The sequence below is a fragment of the Protopterus annectens genome, chromosome 8.part1 (genome assembly GCF_019279795.1).
Source record: "Protopterus annectens isolate FY-2018-M chromosome 8.part1, PAN1.0, whole genome shotgun sequence".
Taxonomy (NCBI): domain Eukaryota; kingdom Metazoa; phylum Chordata; order Ceratodontiformes; family Protopteridae; genus Protopterus; species Protopterus annectens.
The window spans coordinates 358,117,313-358,138,362 of NC_056742.1; the positions used below are offsets into that span (position 1 = coordinate 358,117,313).

General features: G+C 41.4%; 1 protein-coding gene across 1 annotated transcript in view; it reads left to right on the forward strand.

Annotated features, from left to right (window-relative positions):
• The window catches only part of LOC122810357 (putative sodium-coupled neutral amino acid transporter 8), a 572,913-nt gene that overhangs the window by 209,106 nt on the left and 342,757 nt on the right, over positions 1-21,050 (forward strand). The window lies entirely within an intron of this gene.

Consider the following 21,050-nt stretch of genomic DNA (forward strand, 5'->3'; position numbering starts at 1 on the left):
ATTAGACCCAATACGTTTGAATTCCCCTAACGGTAAGGAATCTATAAGATAATCACTGTGCATGCTGGAAGCATGTAAAAAATTAAAAGCTTTAAAGAAAGGAAGATGTAAGAGAAGCGCCCTCTTTTTTTAAATGATCAGTGCCAACAGTGGGTCATGTAGTGTGGTTTTCTATGTACTAAGCATCTTCAAAAATCATGTGTGGTAAAAATTCATAAAAATATCTGAAGGGGTGAATCAAGCCTGAAATTATAAACATGCCTCCAAAAACAGGTACATCATGTGCAAGGGTAAATTAGGCCTAAAAATAGGTATGATTCTCAAAAGCAGTAACAGTTGAGATGCCTGTGTAGCAGGGGGGCCACCTGGGGCAAAAAGCTTCTGGGCTTTTTTCTAGGGGGAAAAGCTCGAGACAAACTCACCTACTTCCCACAATTCCTCTGCCTTTACCTCAGATCTAGTTTGCGCTGCAACGCTCTCGATCGTTTCGATGAGCACAGACCAACTGGCAGATAAGATACCTTTTTTTCTAGGATTCTTAGAAAATTTTTTGATATTTCAATTTTGAGCTTATTAGTGTGTGTGTGTGTGTGCGTGAGTCAGGGGTTCCTTAACTTTCTATATTTATTATATAGAGTTTTAGTTAGGTTCCCCTCGGGGCCTACCCCACCCACTATTTCTACTGGATTTGATTAGTCACTCTAGCAGTGAATCTTAATAACCCATTTTGATTGCTATTGGCTTTGTCTAGGGTTTGAATAAACAGTAGTATAACTTGTTGGTACCATCCTTGGTGTTTTTTGGCTGTGACTGTTTGCTGTATATATATATATATATATATATATATATATGTAAAAAATTTACTGGCTTTTACAAATTACTGATTTGACTGTTATTTGCTTAAAAATGTCTGAAAAAGCAAAGTCGGAGTTTAAGAGGTGCCAGTGTGGGCAAAAGATGTCTGTCACAGATAACCATAGCTCCTGTGTCTACTGTCTTGGCCCTCTCCATCTGCAAGAAGACTGTTCTATTTGTCATTCTTTCAGTGGAAGGGTCATGACAGATAGGCGCAGGAAGCTTATGGACAGAGGTCTTTTGAAGCCTGCTTTTCAAGAGGCTCTTGATAAATCAGACCAGGCATCTAAATCCTCGAAGGAGTCGAAGACTTCGGAGCCCATGTCATCGGCTCCGAGCTCTTCATTTAAGGTTCGTTCACCGGTTCCACAGACTTCGGGGCCAAGTGTCGAACTCCTGTCTGTCACCGAGCCTCGAGTCCTGGAACCGGTGACGGAGCTTCCACCTCCTGTGCTTTTGAGGTCGGCGCCATCTTCCTTTGACTCGTTCTTCCAGACCCCTCTCCGACTCCGACGTAGATCGTGTGGTGCAGAAGTTAATGGAGAATACGGCCTTGTCCAAACTCATCTCAGTCTCCTCCCAGTTGGTGTCGAGACTCGAAGGCCTTCCTTTATCTCCATCTGTTCCTCCTCCGAGGCCTACTCAGCCTTCGGAGCCGGGAGAGGCTGATCTGATGATCGTGGAGCCCTCGGTGCCGGAGCCGTCTTTTTCTCGGTCGGCACCATTCACCTTGACTCCATTGGATCCATTACCAGAATCGCGGAGCCGACGATCTATCCTTGGTTCCGGGACCGAGAGTCGAACCGATGTTTTGGTTCCGACTCTCCCTCTCGGTGCCTCGGCACGGATCATTTCGGCTCCATCCTCGGGGTCGATACCCTTGGCCTCCGCGTCGGGGATCCCTCCGCCTTCTTCGGAACCAGAGGATTCCTCGGCTTGGGGCCTGGGGGCCTTCGACCTTATGAGGAAGGTGTTGTCGACTCAGACAACCACTTCAGCAGAGACAGCTTCTCCCTCCCATAAAGGTCCGTTATCTTCTTCCGCACCCACGTCTACTCTAAAGCATCGAGCACCAGTGTCTCAGCCACTCCCAGTGGGAGCCCCTTCTTCCCCGGAAGGTTCATCGGATGTTCCCCCCGATGAAGTCCTGAGGAAAAGGTTGTGCAAGAGGAGGCACTTGGATTCTCCTCAAGAATCCTTAACATTGGATACTGACTTAGATGAGTCAGAAGGGTCCCCAAAATCACCTTCGGAGGATGTCTCCTTTTCTGACATCCTGGAGATCCTAAAGCAGAGAGGTGATTGGCAAGCCCTACCCCCTTCTGAGGATGAGTCGGTTCTGCTGAAGGCATTTGGTGCTCGCCCTTCTTCCTCCTGGGTCACTCCGCCCTTCGACGAGCTAATGGATTTAATTGCTCGAAGGGCGTGGGAGACTCCTGACACAGTGGAACCAGTTCCCAGGAAGCCTAACAAATATATAACTGCCCCTCAGGATAAGTCGTTCCTCACCAAAGGAGTTCCAGTGGACGCTATGGTGGTGGAAGCTGCCACTAAAAAGGAGATGTCTGAATCTTCCTCGTCTGTTCATCCTCCTAACAGAGACTCTAGGACCATGGACAGATATGGGAAGCACATTTTCAGTTCAGCGACTTTTTCCATGCGATCACTGAACTACTTGACACACTTCACTCGATTACAGAGGGATCTAATCAAAGAGTTGGGAGATGCCCTCCAGGGTAGTACAGATGCTGCTGTCTCGGACAAGGTTACAGCACAACTCAATACCCTTACATCTGTTGTGAACTCGTCCATGAGTCTCATCTCGTATGTGGCCGAAGGATCGAGTAGGGCTGCAGCTTCAGCGATTGCTCTTCGCAGACAATCCTGGATGCAGTTGTGCTCCTTCGCAGAAGCCTTCAAGCCTTCCTTTACTAACGCCCCCTTTGATGGTGCCACTCTTTTTGGCCCTAAAGTAAAGGAGACCCTGACCTGGTGTGAACAGGAGGGAAAGACTCTGTCTGCTGTCGGAGTCCATTTTTCCATCCCATCTAGACCATACCCCAAAGGGCAACGAGGTGGAAAAATGTGGTTTTGTAAACCCCAGGGTTCTTTCCCAGGCACACAGGGTGATGCCCCCGCCAGAGGCAGAGGTGGGGGCAGAGGTGGAAGACGCCACCCTGGCGGCAGAGGGAGTCCGCACAACCAAGGCGACAGGGATACCATCCCTGGGAAGCCTTTTCAGCACTCCTGAATGGAGGCCCGACTGTCCTGCTCTGGAGGCAGTCGGGGGTCGCTTAGCTTTATACCCTCAGGCCTGGCAAAGTCTTACTTCAGACAAGTGGGTAAAAAGCATAATTACCAGAGGTTACACAATTCCGTTTATATCCCCCCCGTTACCACAAAAGAGATTCCCAGATGTGCCACCCCATCTCCGGGAACCTGCAGCTATAGAAATCTCAAAGCTGTTAGAAAAAAGAGTCATCCAACCAGTCCCAGCGGACCAAACAGGATCTGGAACTTACTCAAGGTTCTTTTTAGTTCCAAAAAAGACAGGGGACTGGAGGCCAATTCTGGACCTAAGAAGCCTCAACAAACATGTGAAGAAAGAAAAGTTCCGGATGGTCACGCTTCAATCGATCCTTCCGTTTTTACAGAAGGATGACTGGATGTGCTCAATAGATCTCAGGGATGCCTACTACCACATCAAAATGGCCAGAGCGTCCAGGGATCACCTGCGCTTCCGGCTGGGAGCCAGCCACTTTCAGTTTCGAGCCCTGCCCTTTGGCCTATCCTCAGCCCCCAGGGTTTTCACCAAATGCATGGCAGTGGTAGCGTCTCACTTGAGACGTCTGGGATTCCAGGTGTTTCCGTATCTAGACGACTGGCTCCTTACTGCCACCACCAAGCGTCAGCTGATTCAAGCCAGGGACTTCACACTCAGCCTTTGTGTTCGGCTGGGGATTTCGATAAATTTCGAAAAATCTGTGTTACAGCCCTCGCAGCATACTTCATTTATAGGGGTAGATCTAAATACCTGTTCTCAGATTCTAAAGCTTCCTCCTGCAAGAATAGCTTGCCTACAGGAACAGGTATCTCTCCTTCTGTTATCCAAAAAGTCCCCAGCCAAGCTAGTCCTGAAAGTTTTGGGACTCATGTCGGCCTCCCTCATTGCTGTACCCATGGGGAGACTACACATGAGAGTTCTTCAATGGCTGCTGTTTGCACAGTGGTCGTTCCAGCAGTTACCTCTGACACACGAGATTTTAATCACGAACACCTGCAAAGTGCACCTGTCTTGGTGGTTACAAAACCACAATTTCGTCAGCGGCCGACAGTTTGTGATACCCGCTCTGGTAGCTACAGTGACCACGGACGCTTCCCTGATAGGGTGGGGGGGCGTTTTTCAGGGAAAGACAGTCCAAGGCGAATGGACAACTTTAGAGTACAACCTGCACATCAATGTTCTAGAGATGAGGGCAGTGTTTTTAGTGTTGCAACACTTCTCTCCCCTCCTTCCTCTAGGGACCATTGCAGTTCAGACGGACAACATGTCCGTAGTCTGGTACATAAACAAACAAGGAGGAACCAAATCTTACCAGCTTTGCAGAGAGGCCATGAGAATTTGGCAATGGGCAGAATCCACTGGTCACTTTCTGATAGCAATGCACATCCCGGGGTTATCCAACGTCATAGCGGACAGGTTGAGCAGAGCCATCCTGTTACCTCACGAGTGGTCCCTCAACCAGATAGTGGCGGAAAGGATCTTCTGCAAATGGGGCCAGCCTTGCTGCCATCTGTTTGCGTCTCCAATGAACACCAAATGCAGAAGCTACTTTGCCCTCTTACCCCCTCCAGGGGATGTCCCCAGGGATGCTCTGATTCATAATTGGCCCCCGGGTCTCCTGTACGCTTCCCCCCTATACCCCTGATACCGAGATTTCTTCAGAAAGCCAAGGGCCAGCAGAGGACTATAATTCTCATTGCCCCATTCTGGCCTCGACAGATTTGGTTTCCCTTTCTTCAAGCCCACCAAATACGGGAGCCCTGGATTCTGGACCCGGTGCCAGACCTACTGACTCACTCATCAAGAGCTCTCCACCCATCTCTTCTGTCCCTCAAGTTAGCAGCTTGGCTGCTCCACTTCCCTGTTTAGCCAGGTCTGATTTTCTTTCTCCGGCGGTCCAAGACATTCTGGTGGCCTCTCATAAGGCCTCAACCACTAAGATTTATGCTAGTAAGTGGAAACATTTTGTTTCCTGGGCAACTACACAACAGTTGGATCCTTTAGTAGCTCCCCTAAATAAGATCTTGGAATTCCTTTCCACCCTATTTCACCAAGGAGCTTCTACTGCTACTTTAAAAGTTCAGTTAGCCACTATTTCCAACTTTCACATAGGAGAAAACGGAGTTCCTATTATGGCTCATAGGCTTTGTAAGGCCTTTATCAAAGGGTCTTTCCATCTCAGACCAGCAGTTAGATCCCCTACAGCTCTTTGGAGTTTGAATTTACTTTTGTCCCGGTTAATGTTACCACCCTTTGAACCAGCTTCTTCTTGTCCCTTAAAGTTTTTATCCTGGAAAACTCTTTTCCTAGTGGCTATCACCTCAGCTAGGCCAGTGTCAGAACTTCAGGCTCTTTCTGTTAAGCAACCATATTTAATTTTTCACCCGGACAGGGTATCTTTACGCACTAATCCTTCCTTTCTTCCTAAGGTCTGTTCAGTTAACAGCATTAACCAATCCATTGAGCTCCCTACATTTTTCAAAAACCATTCCAACAAGATGGAATATATGTTGCACAAATTGGATGTTCATAGACAACTTAGATTCTACTTAGATAGAACTAAGGACCATAGAAGAGCGGACCAACTTTTTATATCTTTTGCAGACAACAAAAAAGGCTTAGCAGTGACGAAGCGTACGCTTTCTAAATGGTTAACTGACACTATTACATTTGTGTATGCTGCTTTTAATCAAACTTTGTCCACCAAACCTATTGGACATTCTACAAGATCAGTTTCCACATCTCTAGCTCATGCGGCTCGTCTACCATTGGACACTATTTGTGCAGCCGCTACTTGGTCTAAACCTCATACATTCATCACTCATTATAAAGTCGACAAGACTTCCAGGGATAGAGCATCCTTTGGTTCTGCTGTGCTCAGGAACGTTCTTCCATGAGTGTCTTAGGGTAAAGGAGCTAGGGACGCTACCCATGTGTAAGAACAAACAGAGAGATTGAACACTCTCACATAAAGAAGTTATGTCCTTACCATAACGTTCCATGTGGAGTGTTCATCTCGCCTTTGTTTTTACATTCCCACCCTCCCACCCTCAAGTCTGGAAGAACGTTTTAGATTTAGAAGCCTGGTCCGTGTCACTTCCACCACTGTTTCCTCTGTTTTTTCTTCTACCTGGGCTACTTTATGCTCTTACGTATATTTACGTATAGGTGTGATATACTGGGTTTTTTTTTCTGAATCTGGTTTTGCAAACTAGATCTGAGGTAAAGGCAGAGGGAATTGTGGGAAGTAGGTGAGTTGGTCTCGAGCTTTTCCTAGATGCAGAGCTTTGCTAGTGGCCGGCTCAGAGCCAAGGATCGGCTCCGACACCCATGTGTAAGAACAAAGGCGAGATGAACACTCCACATGGAACGTTATGGTAAGGACATAACTTCTTTTTTTTTTTAAATGGAACTGGAAACAGTCGCACATCTTGTAACTGGTTGTGATATATTTATGGCAGAAGGACTGTATACTGAACGGCATAATAATGTGGCAAGATTGTTGCATTGGGGATTGCGCAAACATTATGGTATTGAAGTGGCTGAAAAACATTGGAAACATGAGCCACAAACCATCATAGAAACCGATGAAGTTGGAATCACCCATCACTAACATTTCAAAGATAGATGCAAGAAAACCAGATATAGTAGTCCATGCAAAGAAGACAAATGTAGCATTGATTATTGAAATTGCTGCACCCAGTGACTAATGTGTCTTACTTACAGAGAGACACAAAGTCCTAAAATACCAGGATTTTCAGGCAGAAATGAGAGCCGTATGGAAGAAAGATACCCAGACAGTTCAGTAGTAGTAGGGGTAATGGTTCTTATAAAAAAAGGATTTACAATCATACTTGGATATGTTACCAATACATGTAACTCCATACGAATTGCAGAAGGAGTCATTACTGGACACATTGCAGGTGCTGTGAACAGCACTTTTTGCTAACATCAAAGACTGAAACAATACTAATTTCATGAACTTTAATTGTACTTTGACATAAGAATGGGGTCCATTTCCGTCATGGTATTAGAAACTCAAAAGACTTTGAGAAATGAAAAAAAATAGACTATAACAATTGTACAGTTAAATATTTGCCATATGAAAATATTTGTTCACTTTGAATTGCTTGTGCTGGCATTCCTCAAATGTGTTTACTTGAAGTGCATTTCCAATTCACAGTTATTATAAAGAGTTATCAGTGTTTTTATGCTGCAAGAATGATCATCTGGGAGTTGTAACATTTATATATTTGCACAAAGTCCCTTTCTTCTCGAGTACATATGTTTAGAACCTGAACTTGTACACACACTTAAACCACTCAACCTCTTAGAGCAAGAAATCTGGAAAAAAGCCTTAAATAAAAGTGGGACAAAGGCCCAAAAATAGGGACAATTTTTAAAATTTGCTTTTATTATTCTATTATTTTATTCTGTTATTTTTGTTTTACTTGGATTGCTTGTCTGTGCGCTTAATAAAGGATTTTCGATTGGAAACAGACTTAGGGTGAGTATAAGTTTGCTACTTCTACTACCATTGTCTGATCTTATTAATATACAATGATTAACTCTCTCTCTCTCTCTCTCTCTCTCTATATATATATATATATGTATATATTGAAAATCTCCCACATAGAAAAGTTTCTTACACTGTTTTGTTTTTGAACACACTATACTTGTTTAGTGGGTTGCTTGAGACTTTGGGGATACCACAGTGATTACTTGTTTTTAAATACTGCTATTACAAACTTAGAAAGTTGATAGGATAACATGCTTTGCATTAAAATTAATTTTCTGAAGGATATGAAGTCTGGAACTCAAATGTCTATGATTATTTTTAATGTCAGTCTTGAATGATTTGCCACTAATTTACCAAAAGCCACAGTTTTATGAAAACATACCAAAAATATGAGGCAAAATCTGGACAAGCTGTGAAAATCTGTACAGTTGAGAGGTATGTACACACTTGTGGTAACTGTTTTATGCAGAAATGTATGAAAAGCCATATTTACAACTTGTAAATTTCATGTTGCTATAGAAGCTCAAAAATAAAACTTTTGTCACTGATAATGCACATATGAGCATATGCTTTTGGCAAAGAGATATTAATGGAATTTTGTAGCCTTTATAAGACTGTAAATGAGGCTGTCGATTATGTTGTGTAATTAAATGCATTCTGATTTTAAAGTATCTAAATCTGTTCTACATTTTGGAATAGCTATTATCTAACTTAAACAGCTTATCAGCCCCTGCTTAAATTGACATACTAGAAATAGAATAGTCATCATTATCAAAAACTACTATTCTGATATTAGATGTCTGTGCAACTTTTGGGGTTTGGTATCAGGCCTGTAATTGCTCAGTCTTTTCTGTTCTGCCACAATTTATCTGTAGGTACAAAGGACCCTGAAAAGTAGCTAAATTCAGCCAAAAACCTGGACATCTAATTAGTATAAAGTTTGAATGCCAAATACCATATAACTCTTTATACTTCCAGTAGTAATGTGAGGTGCTACTCAAAAACATGTTTAAAAAACAGACTGACAAAAATTATGGAAAAATTGAAGTAGATTATCAACAAAACAGTGTAAGATCTATAAACTTTAATGAACTGCATTGCAAAATCTACCAAACAATGCTATTTATTTTTGCTTTAAAGAAAGGGAGATGTAAGAGAAGCACCCTCTTTTTTTAAATGATCAGTGCCAACAGTGGGTCATGTAGTGTGGTTTTCTGTGTACTAAGCATCTTCAAAAATCATGTGTGGTAAAAATTCATAAAAATATCTGAAGGGGTGAATCAAGCCTGAAATTATAAACATGCCCCCAAAAACAGGTACATCATGTGCAAGGGTAAATTAGGCCTAAAAATAGGTATGATTCTCAAAAGCAGTAACAGTTGAGATGCCTGTGTAGCAGTGCCACTGACTGACCAGATTTTTAGACGAGTAAAAAATGGGTACAATGATGTGAATGCTGCTCTAACTGGTTTTATATTTTATGTAAAAGTAGTACAGTTATAGCTTTAAAAATGCTTGGCCATTTTACTAAAGTTTATGCTTGACCTGAGGAATTCAGGATTACTAGTTCTTAGATGATCAGCATTTCTGGATCATGAATGTTTTATCTCTGCTCTGTAAAGTAGAGAGGCACAGGGTCTTTTTTTTTTCATTTCTCACTGTTACCATCTATGTACCTAGAAAATAAAAAGATTCTGGCCAAGATGCTGAAATGGGGTCTTCTAAGGGAATGATACATGTAGGTAAGCATGATTATTTTTATTCAGACATGATAAAACAGGATTTGCTGAAATTATAGGGAAATTTTTAGACATTAACACACCCCACATCAAGGGTCAACTTGGATTTTTAGTTTCGCTTTTCTGATACCAGAAGATATGGTGAAAACGATATGTTTCTTTTTCTTTTCCTTTTTTTTTTTTTTATCAAATTTAGTTTTGGTAAACAGCTGTAGACTACTTGTTTGATAAAGTTCCGTGCAGAGACTGAGTTAATGAACTTCAGTTATATGCATGTGATCTTGCTTCTACAGAAATTTAGGCTTCATACTGAATATATGACAGGTATTGTATCTGTGTGCTAATTTAATAAACCTGTTAACATAAAGTGGTGTCAGAGTGGAGAAATCTGCCCAAACTGAAGAAATACATGTATGGAAGTGAATAAATATGTTTGCTTTTAAGACTGTTTGGACCTAGAGAATTTTAATTGAAAATATGTCTAAACTCCTTCCACCATGAATATAATTACAAGGAAATTTGGCAGAAAAATAAAAGACTTAAGACCAGAAGTTTAATGTATTCCTCACTGCATGTAAATTTGGTGAAAAATGTGAAATATTCCATATTCTACATTCCTGTATTGTGCTGGGGAAGAAACCATAAAGGTAATTATTTATCTTTCCTGATGCACGAAAAGGCAGACTTATAGCATTTTAGAGAGAAAATTGTAAATTAATGTCAGCCAAGAAAGACTGACCTTTTGTTAAATATTTGCTCTTTACAAGAGTCCAAGATCATACAGTAACTTTAGACGTATGAATTACTAAGCAGAAGACTAGATCTGACCCTGGTGTTCAGAAAGCTAGTGTGCTGATACATTACATGCATCTTACTTGCTGTGTTTGGTTCACAGACATTAATCTTGTTATTTAATAGCAGTATGTAGTGCATCTAACAGTGTTCTTGAATAGCACAAGTGAGTGTTCATAGGTAGGTACTAGGCTATCTACTCAAAGGCATTTATAAGCCTAGCAGGAATGTGTTGGCTTTCATCGCCCCCTTAGATTAGTTCCCTGTGCTTCTATCCAGCAGAGCCATTGAAGTGATCCCCGGGTTAAATTTTCTGTTATCCATCCACTTGTCAAGGTTTCTCTTGAAGAGTGTTAGCAAGGAGCTCTGCCTAATGTAGATTGGAATCTTGTTCCAAAGCATGGGAAGTCTCTGGGACAGGAATCTGTCCCTCCAACATGTTCTATTTATTGTTGTGATGAGGTTTAGATCCCTAGAAAGTGTGGCTCGAGGGGATATGATTTTCTTTAGGTGGCGCATGACCATCAATTCTGGGTTGGACATGGCCTTGTATGTCAGGCATAGATCAACTCTGAGTAGGCGGTATGCAACCCAGTACAGCTGGAGTTTCTTCAATCGAACTGCATAGGGCATCTGTTTGAGGCCTGTGATCCTCTTGGTGAAGTACTTCTGTGGTCTTTCTAGCTGTTGCAGGTGTCTTGTAAGGTACATCCCAAATGGGGCATTGTACTCTATGATGGGTCTGATGAGTGATGCATAGAGGGGCATAATGACCTCTTTTGATCTGGATGCAAACCATTTTAAAGTGGGCCACATAGAAGGATTTTCTAAACACTTTGGCAATGTGATTATCAAAGGAGAGATTACTATCTACTTGGTTCCCCAGATCCCTTATTAAGTCTTCAGTCTTTAGGGGGCTACCACCTATGTGGTAGTTTGTGGGTACTTTGTTTTTTCCAAAGGGGATGACTATGCACTTTTTGGCATTTAGCTTCAGGCCATGGTTTTGACACCAGGTATCAGTCTCAGTGAGATCCTTTTGGAGGATGTCTTTGTCAGCCAGAGAGTCAGTTATAGCCCCTAGTTTGCAGTCATCTGTGAACTTGGTCAGCCGTAGACCTCATGTGCTTGCCTGTACTTCTGAAATGTATATTCCGAACAGGAGGAGTTCTAGGACTGAGCCCAGGGGAACACCACTTGTAACCGGTTTAGAGTCAGACCTAGCTCCCACAACTCTTACCATGTGGGCTCTGTCCATGAGCCAGTTGGCAACCCATCTCGTGATGTAGGGGTTTATGTTCAGGCTGGTGAGCTTGTCTATACCAGAATGGAGAATGGTGTCGAAGGCCTTTGCTAGGTCAAGGTAGGCTGTGTGGACCACCTTTCCCTCATCTATAGCCTTGGTAACTGTCTCAAAGAAGTTAACCAGGTTTAGGAGGCATGATCTGCCCTTAACAAAGCTGAACTGGGTAGGGTCCAGTGTTTGGAGGTTCCCAATGTCTCTGTTAATGAGATCCATGATGATGCGCTCCATAGCCTTGCAAACCAAGCTAGTCAGGCTTATTGGGTGATAGTTCCCAAGGTCTGTTGTGACTCCACCTTTGTGGAGTGGAATAACCATTGCTGTGCGCCACTCTATGGGCACATAGCCTGTGGAGAGGCTGAGTTTGAACAGTGTGTTTAGGTGAGGGATTAGTTCATCTTTGAGCTCATGTAGGACCCAGTCTGGGACACCATCCGGTCCCATTGATACTGCGTTTTTGGCTTTGGAGAGGGCTGTTTTAACCTGAGTGTCTGTGATTTCAGGGGCACTACATTCATCTGATATGATTATGGGCCCTTTTGGGGGTGAGAGGGGGGTGAAGTTTGCACTGAACCTGTCTGCCAGGATGTTGGCGATATCGGTTGGTTCAGTGTATTTTGTGCCATTCTGCAGTAACTCCGAGCAGATCTGACAATTGCCACTTAGATTCTTGACATAGTTAAAGAATGCCTTGTGGTTATCATTGGAGTCCTTGGCAATTTTTCTTTCGAAGCTAGCCTTGGATGATTTTATGAGGGATCATAGTTTCTTGCTGATACTGATCAGGGATGTCTTCCCTTCTTGGGATTTTACTCTTTTCTGTACTAGTTTCCTCCTTCTATTGTATAGCTTGTTTGTGGCAGGGGTCCACCAGACTGGTTTCCTTTCCTTGGAGGAGTGACTTTTGGTTTTGGTTGGGATAGCACAATCCATATATTCTTGTAGGTGCCCGTAGAGTGCATTAGTAAAGGATTTTGCAGCTTGGGCAGCGTTATCCTTTAGCATGGGAGCTTTGAAACTTTCCACCTCGGTCTTAAGTACCGTGAAGTTTGCTTTTGAAAAGTTTTTTGCAGTGGTTTCTTTGACCGGGAGTGGGGGCGGAATGTGGATATCCAGAGTGATTAGTTTATGGTCATATCTAACCAGCAAGGGGTTGACCCATGTTGGTGATGACCAGGTCCAATATGTTGTTACCTCTGGTGGTGGTGTTGACCAGTTGATCCAGGGTGTTTGAGTTTATAAATTCAAAGAAATGTTGGGCAAGGGAGTTAGTACTTGAGTAGTTCTTCCAGTTAATGTTTGGGTAATTGAAATCACCCAATATCAGGGTGGTTGGTAGGACCTTTATGTTTCCTAGTGTTTCTAGAAATGCAGAATGGGGGTCTTGGGACATCGTGGGTGATCTGTAGCAAGCTACAATTTGAATTGCAGTTTTGCCTGATGTTAGTTGCACGTGGGTGATCTCTGAAGCATCATGCTGTGCCACTAACCTGGAGGTGTGGGTATCCTTGATGAATATGGATATGCCCCTGCCTTTTGTTTTTCAGTCCGGGTTTTGTGGCCAAAATGTATGGTGTGAGTTCTAGCCTGGTACTGCTGGGGTGCTCTCTGCAGCCTTAAACCAGGTTTCTGTTACTGCACATATATCAATTTTCTCCATACTGAGGAGTGCCTGGAGTGTGTGCATTTTGAGGTTTAGACTTCTGGCATTGAGTAGCATTACCCTCAGTTTTTTGTCACTTGTGCTATTTACAGCGGTGGGTTTGTCTTTTGAACCTTGCCTAAAAAAGGCACTATGGGGGTGGCAAGAGCCTTGGCCAGTATTAGAAAGCCTAAGGGTGACAAGTGCAAACCATCTCTAGTGAAGCAGCGTAGCTTGTCGAGCATGTCATCCCAGGCTGACAGACACTGGACCCCCTTTGAATGACACCAGAAGCTTAGGCAATTGCTGAAAATTATATATTTTTCTTTATACCATGGTATCATTCTTGGTGAGGGCAGAATGTTACTCAAGGTCAGAGTCATACCGGCCTGGGCTACATGATCAGAGAGCTCTTCCATGTAGTCCAAGGAGATACGGCTCAGGTCACTGACACCAACATGAACAATGACAGAGTCGTATCTGTACTTGTTCTGGAGTGATCTGAGTGCTTGTGTTATGTGGTGGATCCTGGCACCTGACAGGCAGCTAACAGTAACCTTCTCCTTGTTCAGCCTAGTGAGGGGGATGTCAGTGTGCCTGACTATAGAGTCACCTATTATTAGTGTGTTGGGCATGTTATTTTGCCTTAAGGGCTGTGACTGCGTGGCAGACTGGTTTTGTGAAGTATGTGATTCATGGTTTGTGTTGGGGGGGTGGAGGTTGCTTGGGTGTCTGCTTTGGAGGTCTCTGTTGCTTTTTCAGATTTTTATTTAGAGCCTCTGAGTATGTTTTCATGCATTTATGTGTGTTTTTTGCCAGTGCTGGTTTCATAGGTCTATGTGAGACTGGTGGTGTGATGCAAGTAATTCCCTTCTCCTCTTGACTGTCTGGTCCAGTCTTGGGTTGAGAGAGCTTAGCCTCCAGTTTGGCTGTATAATTGCATCCCTCACAGGTATTAGTGTTTGGTGGTAGGAGGAGAGGGTTGTCTGTGTACATGAGGCAGTTGTAACATTGACTCAAAATGTCCAGATTCACCAGTTGGACCAGAGAGTACACCTGAAACTGCTCTTTGGACATGCCTGGATAGGTACAGTGAACTGTTTTACTGATTGGCTGGTAAGGTCGAATAGAGAGCCTTGTCCTTGTCTACAGTATAGGGGGGTCTAGTGCTGAGGTTTATTAGTGCTTGCTATGAGTTTTGAGCAAGTGCCGGACTGAAAAGTGAATGGTTTGAATGCTTAAGTTGAACGTTTGTCTAGTTCCAAGGGAAAAATTGAAGAGTACCCGTTGTGGAGCCAGGAATAGTTATACCCTAGCTAACTGGCGCTGCCCATTGCGCAAAACTGAGCAAATGCAGGTTTTATAGCAGGGAAATGAAAGAGATAGAAATTAGCCCAAAATGGCCAATAACTACTAATTTCTGGGCTGAAACCACTCCTCCAGGGACAGATGGCCTGCTCAAAGCTCCCCTCTCTCACAGGTGAACAGAGAAACTTCCTTCTTTCCAAGTAAGGTATGGGCAAACACAGAAACTTGTAACACAGCCCTGAATTCACCACTAACCTGAAAACTGGACTATACTAGCTTAGAAAGGTGGGAAAACAAGTATATATTTTTTTCAGAAAATAAAGCAGATACAATAAAAAAAACACTTTAAATGCACAGAAATGGCTATCACACTTGAGTGTGTAGCCTACAACAGTTAAGCAGGTGATTTAAACACAAAAACAACTTTGTTAAAGTGCAGGCAGTAAAATAAGTACAATATATAGCTGAAACAAGCTTTTTAAATCACAGAAACTCTAAAAAAATCTGCATTTTAGGCGGAATTAGCTAAAGGCAGCAAGAAAATGCAAAAAAATGATAATTAATCACTCCAAAGTCCCTCTTTTGTCTCTCTGTTGCTGTAGAACTCTGCAGGGCACCAGGCAGGAGCTTGCTGAGCTGTATACAAGCGCAAAACCCTTGCAAATGTGGGTTTTATAGCAGGGAAATGAAAGAGATAGAAATTAGCCAAAAATGGCCAATAAATTACTAATTTCTGGGCTGAAACCACTCCTCTAGGGACAGATAGGCTGCTCAAAGCTCCCCTCTCTCACAGGTGAACAGAGAAACTTCCTTCTATCCAAGTAAGGTATGGGCAAACACAGAAACTTGTAACACAGCCCTGAATTCAGCACTAACCTGAAAACTGGACTATACTAGCTTAGAAATGTGGGAAAAACAAGTATTTTTTTTTCAGAAAATAAAGCAGATACAATCAAAAAACACTTTAAATGCTCAGAAATGGCTATCACACTTGAGTGTGTAGCCTACAACAGTTAAGCAGGTGATTTAAACACAAAAATGACTTTGTTAAAGTGCAGGCAGTAAACTAAGTACAATATGTAGCTGAAACAAGCTTTTTAAAATCACAGAAACTTTACAAAATCTGCATTTTTGGTGGAATTAGTTAAAGGCAGCAAGTAAATGCAGAAAAATGATAATCACTCCAAAGTCTCTCTTTTGTCTCTCTGTTGTTGTAGAACTCTGCAGGGCACTAGGCAGGAGTTTGCTGAGCTGTATACAAGCGCAAAACCCTTGCAAATGTGGGTTTTATAGCAGGGGAATGAAAGAGATAGAAATTAGCCAAAAATGGCCAATAAACTACTAATTTCCGGGCTGAAACCACTCCTCTGGGGACAGATAGGCTGCTCAAATCTCCCTTCTCTCACAGGTGAACAGAGAAACTTCCTTCTATCCAAGTAAGGTATGGGCAAACACATAAACTTATAACACAGCCCTGAATTCAGCACTAACCTGAAAACTGGACTATACTAGCTTAGAAAGGTGGGAAAAACAAGTATTTTTTTTTCAGAAAATAAAGCAGATACAATCAAAAAACACTTTAAATGCACAGAAATGGCTATCACACTTGAGTGTGTAGCCTACAACAGTTAAGCAGGTGATTTAAACACAAAAACAACTTTGTTAAAGTGCCGGCAGTAAAATAAGTACAATATGTAGCTGAAACAAGCTTTTTAAATCACAGAAACTCTAAAAAATCAAGAAAATGCAGAAAAATGATACTTACATCATTGTGTATTACATCATTGTGTACTGGTATCCCTGTGCTACAGATGAGAGGAAGCACTGTGCAGCATGATAGGGCCACAGGCCAGCTTAATAGGGTATATCTGTGCAGTTATCCCTAGCAACATAGTAAGGTAAATCTTATTAAATTATAAGTCCTAGTTATGCTGTAGTCTGCCAACATGATTACAGTGATTTAAAAATAGTAAGTGTAATGGCAGATCAAGGGGATCTGGCTCTGTTCAAGCTTCAATTGGCAGGATCTTGGTAGCATCACTGTGTGGGGTAGGGAGAGTATGGTTAAGGTAACAGGTTTGCTAGCATTACTAGGAATTCTATTGCTAGTAGGAGTTTTCATATCATGCAGCAGTGTTATTTTGTGTTTTTTTATCACCGATGTGCTCCTTTGTATGCAGCTGAAGTACCATAAGTTGCCTACGGAGACCAGCTTATATGCAGGTGGTGTAATCTTTATCTCCTGTCATTCGGGGAGGGATAATTAGCATGTGTGATATGTGGTGGGCATACTATGTATAATGAGTCAAGCACCTGTTGTGCACTGTCTTTAATGAATTACAAAGGAACTGGGTATGTGTACCATCCCAACTCTAATGTGCAAAATATTTTATGAATAGACTCCAAGGAATGAATCTGATGAGTTGCAGGATTCTGTTAAGAGAGAACAATTTGAAGTGATGAGCAAAAGAATAGGCTTCTTAAGAAAAGCAGACTTGACCTTATGGGTGTGGATGTGCAGAGAATTAGCGGACCGGAGTTCCGCTGTGGCGACCCCTAACCGGGAAAAGCCGAAAGACACAACAACAACTTTTCAGCAATTAAATAAGTGAGAAAATGAATGTCTAAAATAATATATGAACCAAATAATAAGTCAAAAATGAGATAATGGCAGCATAAATTGTAAAAGGATAGATAACGGAGAAATCAGGTTTAACCAAATAAATGCCTGACAGTGTGTGTATTATTCAGGAAAGCACCTGCCCATGACATTATTGTGCTTAGTGAATGAACTGTCTGTTAAATTGTGTGTGTGTGTTTTGTACTATATACTTCTATATCATTTACTGTAAAATAGTTCCTCTGTCTAATATTTCAGAGCTGCTACAGCATATGTAATTGTTGGAAACACTGATTTATCATTATCTACTAATTAATTTAGCAATGATGCTTAATGTGTGTGATGATGAATACAAGTGCAGGAAAAGCAAGCATTCCATTTTGTTTGCTGTACTTGTTTTAACTTCAGTATGACAGAGCTGGCTTATTTTCTCCAATGGCAGGATGTGATAGTTTATCTAAATTATAAAATTAAAGAGGTAAATTAAATTTCAGTGACTTTGATATCATAATTCAGTATTTGTTCACTGTGGATCATGAGTAGTATATTAACTATAACAAAACAGAGGATTCAAGATATAAGCCCTAAAAAGCATTGCATGATTGAATTTTGTATTTACATTAGTGTTCCTGTAAGCATGACATTAAACCTTCCCCAGTTCTTAATCATGCTCATAGAATCTGTTAAGAAAATTGAATTTTACAAAGATATACAAAAGCAAAAAAGCTTGTGTATTATTTAACAAAATATGAAGGGGAACTGTTTGTTGATACTTCATAAATGAAGGAATTTGATATGGTGAATGATGGGCTGAACATATTTTTCTCATCCCCATACTTTACAAAACTGTGCTTAAAATGGAAATATTTATAACTGTAAGTGCATCTCTTATCACTTACATATGTTGAGTGAAAAAATAGAATGACTAGTGCAGGACCTGGTCATTTCTGCTTTGAGAAAGTGGGACTTGTATGCCTGTTTATTGATACAAGTCAGTCAGTCAGTCAATTTTAGATTAAAAAAGCCATTTAATGTTTTGTTTGGGCATTAAAAACTTTGGGTACCAGAAATTCAGCACAGTCCACCAATGCTCTTCCGTGATTAGCCAAGTTTTGCATGTTATAGTAATCATTATTTACTGCTCATTTATTTTAGACTAAACATGGACTTCGTAATATTTGTGTACATTATGAAAGAATATATTTTTTAAATAATATCTTGTATAATATCTTGTCTTAAAACTGCAGAATAGTCAAACTGCAGAGTCTGCATGCAAGTCATATCTCCAGTAATATAATGCTGTAGCTAAGTAAATCTAGAAAAGGCAACTCTCATTATACTAAGTTTTTAAAGAGCTATAATGCACAATATTTTAGTTATCAGCATTAAATATTTTGAAATATAAAACAAAGATGTTGACCTTATTTGTAACTAGAGTTGTGCAATTTTGCCCCTACATTCAGAATGACTTAAGCTAAATCTGATAGGCAATGCTGCTCCCAGGCTAAAGCAATTAAATGACAACAACCACAGCCTAACTACAGGTTTCATTCCAGCAGAGTGGAGAACTGCCATTGTCATTCTCTTGCACAAAGGTGGTGCCACTGCTGACCTGGGAAACTATCACCCCATTAGCTTGACAAGTCTGATCTGTAAAGCTATGGAGCATATTATTATGGATCTAATAAACAAGGACATAAGCAATTTCCAAGCACTTGACCCAACCCAGTTCAGATTTGTCAGGTGCAGATCTTGCCTAGTGAACCTAGTTGACTTCTTTGAGACTATCAGCAAGGTCTTTGACACAATCCCCCACTCGGGCATCGTTAAAAAGCTAATACAACATGGTGTTAATCCCTATCTCATCAGATGGGTGACCAACAGGCTCACAGATAGGCCCCACAAGGTCAAATACGTGCCACCACCTCCGATAGTAGACCTGTCATTAGTGGTGTTCTCCAGGGATCTGTCCTGGGACCCCTACTATTTGGGATCTATTTCTCAGAGGTCCAGGCAAAGACAAAGGTCCTGTGGCTGACCAAGTTTGTGGATGACTGTAAGTTGGGTGCTGTCATTGACTCCCTAAATGATGTTAACATACTGCAGGATGGTCTCACAGCTACAAATAACTGGTGCCAAAGTCATGGCCTTAAGTTAAATGCAAAAAAAAAAAAAAATGTATTATCATATCTTTCAGCAAAAACATGGCCCCTATTGATTACCACATCAATGGCAACCCCCTAAGCATACAACCTGTGGTAAGAGACCTGGGTACTCAGGTTGACAACAATTTCACATTTCACCATCATGTGGCGACAGTGGTCAGAAAAGCCTTTTTCTTGGTTCATCTCATAAGAAAAGGGATTGCATTCAGGAAAAAGTAGGTTATTACCTCTCTGTACACCTCCCTCACTAGACGTATAATCGAGTATAACACCTTGTTTGGTGTGTACCTCTCCAAACACCTGCACCAACTGGAAAGGCCATAGAAATACCTCACAAAGAGAATCCATGGCCTCCAACACTTGTCCTATGCAGACAGGCTCAAATTACTATCACTCTACTTGGTATCATACAGATTGCTGAGAGGTGATCTGTGTCTCACCTACAAGGCAATATCAGACCTTGCCCTACTACAGATGCTCCAAATCTGTAGGTCTAACTCCTCACGCATTAACCGCTCAATAGACCTAAATCTAATATGTGACATCAACAAAAGCCTCTGGAGAGACAGGTTTGTCTCCCAGAGGTTGCTCCATCTCTGGAATAGACTTCCCATACATGTCAAATAGAGTACCTCACTGGCCCTCTTCAAGTGCAACCTTGATGAGTGGATAGGAAACCACAAATTTGTCCTAGGGGTTCCACGTTTGTCCCTCACTGACAAGGGTGACAGGTGCTGACTGAGGTTCTTTTTTGTGGATAAACTCTTGGCTAGGCTTGTAAGGGCCCCAGAGTCATTAGCCTAGTAACCTCCTATGATCCTATGACAATATTCATTATTTTAAAATCAATGTGTCATTCTGGAAATGTATGGTACAACAGTTAAAGCAGACTGTTGTAAATATATCAATTGGTCTGCATATTATTCTTATTATATGTAAGAATCCTAAGTATGAGTGTAATATCTTATTAAGCAAACAATAATGCCTGACAAGGTGTGATTTATTGAGGAAGCAGCACCTGCCCAGGGCATTATTGTTCAGGCAGTATTGCAATTACAGAATGTTCTACCTGTTACATTGTTTTCTTTTCATTTTTATTACTATATATTTTTTTACATTTTTAATGTAAAGTAGTTCCTTCATCTAATGTTTCAAAGTTGCTGCCACATATGCAATTGTTGTTGGAGTAAATCTTATATATCCAGAACATAAGTTATGTAAATATTTAATATAATGCACACGCACATACACATTCAGAAGCACAGCTTCCCTCCCTCACATATTCATAGAAACATACACATGATCAGCTGTTACATACACTTAAAGTGAAAATGCCTCAGATGTTTCATTGCAAAAAAATGAAAGGGAGAACATAGAATGCAAGACATTGCAACCCTCCCCGAAAACCTCATTACTGTCCCTGATTTTGTCACATAATTCTGTTCTTTGTTTAATCCTCAGTGATTTATCAGCAAATCAAAGTCGGTCAATAATGCCAGACATTATAGTTTCATACTTATTGTTTTTGTGAATGTATACTGATGGACTGCTTGTTTCACTTGGAAGATATTGCTATGTGCTGCTACTGGCTCTCTGTCTGTCCAGCATCTATGCATGTCCATACACTCTCACACACACACTCTTACTTTTCTTTGCATAAATGGTGACAGTATGCTTTTTTTCTGTCTGAGCTTCATAGCAGCTTAATATGCATTATCTGTATATTAACATTCTGCTGGAGAATGTTTGCTCTCCATTTAGGGTGAACACACAGAAATTGTCCATTTTCTAGAATAATATTTATATCTATGGCTGATATGTTT